Source organism: Mus pahari, chromosome 14, assembly GCF_900095145.1.
Source record: "Mus pahari chromosome 14, PAHARI_EIJ_v1.1, whole genome shotgun sequence".
Taxonomy (NCBI): Eukaryota; Metazoa; Chordata; class Mammalia; order Rodentia; family Muridae; genus Mus; species Mus pahari.
Window position 1 is genome coordinate 23,351,796 of NC_034603.1, and position 5,330 is coordinate 23,357,125.

Here is a 5,330-nt window from a genome sequence, read left to right on the forward strand (position 1 = left end):
AGAGAGAGAGAGAGAGAATACATCAACAGGGTGGGCAAGGTAGATCAGTAGATAAAGGTGCCTGCTGCTGACCCTGATGACCTGAGTTTTGTCCCTGGGATCCGCATGGTTGAAGGAGAAAATCGGCTCCTGAAAGTTGTCCTCTGACCTCTATAGGTATGCTGTGGACATGCAAATGCCTGCATACTTACACACACACACACACACACACACACACACACACACACACACACAATGTAAAACAATTTTTAAGTAAAATGAATGAATTTTAATGGCCCTCCAATACCATGACTCCATTTGTAGAAATGTCAACCCAGAGACACATGTCCCAGGCCATACAGCGTGAGAGTCACGGGAGCTGGGTGAATGGTCTCTTTTCATACTGCCACATCTTCTGCTAGGAAAGCTAAGAAGACGATGCACACCTGCTCAGCACAGACCCCAACGCACAGGAAGAGCTCATCATTCTCACATCATTCTCACAGGCTGAGGGCATGTGAGTCGGCTCTATCTCAGCTCCACACTTGAAAGCGAGGCTCGAGGCTAGAACGCTAGAAGTCTTGAGTCTCTCTCTCTCTCTCTACTTCCCTCCTCGTCCCTGAGCCCAGACACTGGCTCTGAATCCTGTCTTAGGCAGAGGGTGCCTTGGGAGCTCCTGGCAAGCCTCAGCACAGCCTTGCCGCTCCCCGTGCAGGGGCGAACACACCATCTTTCTCCCACGGAGGGCTGAGCTGAGCCCCCAGTGGCTTTTTCAGAATTCCACTCGGGCTCTCTGGACTCAGCTCCTGCCCCCCCCCCCCCAAGGCATGAGAACAGAGCTGGTCTCTGCTGTCTTCTGAGTCAGCTCTACCTTCAGAGCCTGTCAAACCACCACCTTTCCTGGCATATAGTCACATTTAGTCACAGCGTATGCCCCTGTCACACAGCCGGGCGAGCCAAGGGTCCGGGTGGGCACCCTTAAAGGACTACAGGATGAGGCATTGGTAGCCCTACTGTCTGACGCCCTCCCAAGTCTTCCTCTTTACTAAGTAGCTTTATCTGCTATGGGGGTCTCTGAGCCCCTCAGACACCTAAGAGGCAAGAGCCCCTTGCTTCAGTTTACTTTCTAAAACCGCATAGGAAATCTTCTATAACGAAGCCTCAGCCTTGGAATAAAGCAGAAGACACGAGCCCAACCTTCCCCTCGTGCAAATGGCACCTTCCTCTTCCTCCTCAAGTCCGGGATCTTATCCTTTCAGCTTCCTGTTGACTAGTGCCCAGGTGCAGGCGGGCCACATCCCTGTCACCAGTCCACCTAGGGAGACTAAGACAGGAGTCCCTGTCCACCCCTCTATGTCTGTCTTGCCAGCTCCTGGTTCCCTCACTACCTCTCAGGAGCTTGCGCCAGCTTGCTCAGAGACCAGGCGTAAAAACAAATTCATTTTACAATCCCATCCCCGACCTCCCAGTCCCTTCCTAGGTCTTACCTGTGCCCCTCAGGTGGGGAGGGTGCCTGGAAGGCGCGGGTCCTGGGCTGGGGCCCCTGTCCCCCGGGGCTTAGCTGAAGGCTCCAGAGTGAGGGACAGAGGAGTGAACAGAAAGGCTCTCAGCACTGCCCCAGCCCAGAGGCTGCTGAGAAAGTTGGAGTAGGTGTGTCCCGGCCCAGGGAGGAGAAGGGAGAGGAGGAGGGAGAGGAGGTGGGAGAAGTGAGGCGGATCATCCCCCTCCTGCCAGCTCTCTGGCTCACCGCGGGGAGAGAAAGCAAGGAAGCCAACTGGTTTGCAGCCCAGAGCTCACAGTGGGGTAAGGATGAAGTCAGCGAAGATGACGGCCCCTTGCCACCTCTCTTCCAGGTTCTGCAGCTAAAGAAACCAAGCCCCTGGGCAGGTAGTGACATACAAAGTCACCTCAGACTTCTAGGGTGAAGAAGGTGGCTTAGCTTGCAGGTCAGTGTTCTATCCGCTCCTAATTTTCAGACACCCTCCCCCCCCCCACACACACACACACTTCCAGCTCTGCACTGCCAACTGCTAACTACGTAGCCTTGGGCAGTTATAGAACTGGAGCCTCAGTTTCCACCACCACCCGGCCCCTCCTTTTTTTTTTCTTTTTCTTTTTCTTCTCTCATAGCTCCTACCTCCCTGGGTGGTTTTGAGGATTAAATAAAAGTAAAAAGTTGTAGTGAGGGATTGTGGGTTCATGACTGAAATCTCAGCACTTGTTAGGCTGCCACTGGAGGATTGCTGTGAGCTCCAAGCCAGCCCGGGCTTGGAACAGATCGTGGACCTGTCTCCTCAACCCCTCCCAAAATAAACACAATGGTGGAGGTTGAGTAAAGGTAATTCTTATTGTTATGAGGCTGTAGGATCTAATCTCTCCAAGTCCCAGATCCCCATCTGTAAAGTGTGTGTGTGTGTGTGTGTGTGAGAGAGAGAGAGAGAGAGAGAGAGAGAGAGAGAGAGAGAGAGAGTTGGATGATTTGGGGAGAAAGGAAGAGACACACAGGAGTTATCATTCTCCCCATCCTTCTCCCATCCACTGCCACCCCTCCCTGGGGAAGCCCTGTGCGGTCTCCTTTTTCAGGTGTAGCACTAGCCTTCAAAACGAGATCAGGGAAGAGCTCCTCCTCACACAGGGAGACCATCCTGTCCACATCTGACCCTCCTAACTCCCCCACTACTCCCAGAACTTGATGCCCCCTTTACAGCATCCCTGGAAAGTACCTGAGTCTTTGTTGGGTTTGTGCAGGTCGGATCGCAGAGAAAGCCTTCCTCCCCAGCAAACTGCTCAGACGAGGCAGTCTTACCTGACTTCAGCTGAGGAGCAACCTTGAACCTGGCTGAAGGGCAAGGGCTCTCCACACCGCCTTGTTTCCACTGTTGCCTGCTTAGTATCTGCTTTGTTGTTGTTTTCTTGTGTGTGTGTGTGTGTGTGTGTGTGTGTGTGTGTGTGTGTGTGTGTTTGGGACAAAGTCTTATGCAGCCAAAGCTGGTCTTAAACTCTTGATATTTCTGCTTCAGCATCTCGAGTATTAAGGTTAAATGTTTGAGCCATCACACACAAGTCTCCCTCTCCCTCTCCCTCTCCCTCTCCCTCTCCCTCTCCCTCTTCTTTTCTTCTCTCTCTGTCTTTCTCTGTATCTCTCTCTCTCTGCTTCTTAAAAATACATGTACATAATATTTATTTATGTATTTAGTGTGTGTGTGTGTGTGTGTGTGTGTGTGTGTGCGCGCGCGCGCGCGCACGCGCACGCACCATGGTGCAAGATTGGAGGTCAAAATAATTTATGGAAGTCTGTTCTCTCTTTCTTCAATGTGAGATGCAGGATCAAACTCATGTGGTCAGGTTGGAAGGCAGGATCCTCACTCACTGAGCTATCTTGCTGGCCACGTGTTTGTTTGATTTTTTCCAATATTGAGATTAAATCTAGGGCCTGGCTTGGGATAGACTAGTACTCTACCACTGAGCTACAGCCCCAGCCACTCCTTGAAGAGAACGTTCAAAGCAAACCTGGCTTCCATTCAGAGTGACAAGAACTGAGGCCTGATCCCATAGCTAGAATTCTGGGCTAGAGCATTACAATCCCTTACTCAGCCATCATGTTGTTTTCTGGGAAATAAATGAAACTGGAAATCACCATTGTTCTGGTTTACTCTCTTTTGCTATGACGAAACACTCACAAGAAACAAGATGGGGGAGGAAAGGGTTTATTTCGGCTCACCCTTGCGGTCACAGTTCATCCTGAGAGAAGCCAGGGGAGGAACTGAAGCAGAAACCACAGAGGAATGCTACCTTTTTACTCACTCATAGACCCACGCTCAGCCAGCTTTCTTTTATAGCCCAGGCCAACCTGCCTAGGGATGATGCCGCCCACAGTGGGCTGGGCCCTATTTCATCAATTAATAATCAAGACAATGCCCCACAGACATGCCAACAGGACAACCCGATGTAGACAACGCTTCACTTGAGATTCCCTCTTTCTGGGTGACTCTAGGCTGTGTCAGATTGACAATAAAAACCAATCAGGTCAACCGCATTAGACAATGAAAAGCAGATCCAGAAAAGCAACTGTCACATGGTTTCTCTCTCTCAGGTGCAGAATGGCGAGGAGAGGGGGAGGAGGAGGACCAGTGGCAACAAGAGGGCAATGGAGCCCCAACAAATACTGCATGCTTCCTCTTGTATGCAGGATGTGCACATGCAGAAGTATGGGTGTCTGATATGGAGGCAGGAGAGAACCGTTTGTGGGAGAGGAGAGAGACCATGGCAGTTGGGTGCTTAAGAGCCAAGTTCAAAGATCTTCCTCTGTGAACATGCCATGATGAAACCCCATTGCGTGAGCCTAGGCCAAGGACTCAGTGTCCAAAACACTTCCTGTGCGAAATGTGAGGACCAGAGTTCAGATCCCCAGGACTGATGTACTTATCAGGTGTGTGTGGCAACTCACCAGTAATTCCAGCCTCCAGAAGTGGAGACAGGATCCCCAGAGCAAGCTAGATCTTGAGACCTAACCGTGTTGGCAAGTTCTGGGGTGTGACTGAGAGACCTGCTTCAATGATAAGGTGGAAGGCTGATGAATAATGGCTCCAAGCATCAACCTCAGCCTACATGTACATGCACACATGTGCACAAGTGTGTGCATACACACACGCACACACACATGCAAACACATACACATACATACATGCCTACCACACACATATGAAAATGGGGGAATAATGAGGCTTTGGGCTATTTCCAGGCTCTAGGTGAGAATTCATCCAATCATCTGTTGCAGCTATGGTAGGTCATGTCTTCAGGGACAGGTCACTAGTATAGAATGTCATAAGAGAGTCCCTGAAGTCTCTCCCCCAGGATTTCTATGTCTAATAGACAGAGGGCTGAAGGGCGACCAGTATGGGGCCCCTATGATCACTTTGGCAGGAGGCCACACTGGACAGTCATCGATTTGGTTGCCCGTCGCCTAGTCCCCAAATCTGATATGATTATACATTAACCAGAGGAGGGTGGCAGGGTGCCCCCACAAGCCCTTTGACTAGTCATTTGCAGAATGGCAGTCAACTGTCTTCCTTGGGTGCCCCCCTCTGGTTCAGGCCGGGCTCTGGCCTGAGTAGGTCAGGGAAGGAGGTGTGAGGGTAGGGGTAGACTGCAGAAGTGTGCTGCCGCAGACACGCGTGCCCTCAGACCTTTCTGGCGGATCTCTAGCTTAAGGTCCTATGCACTGAGGAAATGGGACTCTGTGTGTCCCGGAGTGCACTGAACTTTCTCATTCCTAAGCTCCTGACCATAGCATCCCTCTTTCTCCAAAGATTATCTTGTTTCTCTGGACACTACTTCAGTAGCTTGGCTGA

At 51.1% G+C, this 5,330-nt stretch overlaps 1 protein-coding gene across 1 annotated transcript in view; it reads right to left on the reverse strand.

Annotated features, from left to right (window-relative positions):
• The window catches only part of Fat2 (FAT atypical cadherin 2), a 91,879-nt gene extending 90,360 nt beyond the window's left edge, over positions 1 to 1,519 (reverse strand). Inside the window, exon 1 of the mRNA XM_021213675.2 lies at positions 1,467 to 1,519. The gene's annotated coding sequence lies outside the window, so the exon portion shown is untranslated. The remainder of the gene's footprint in view (positions 1 to 1,466) is intronic.
• Between the last annotated feature and the right edge of the window lie 3,811 nt (positions 1,520 to 5,330).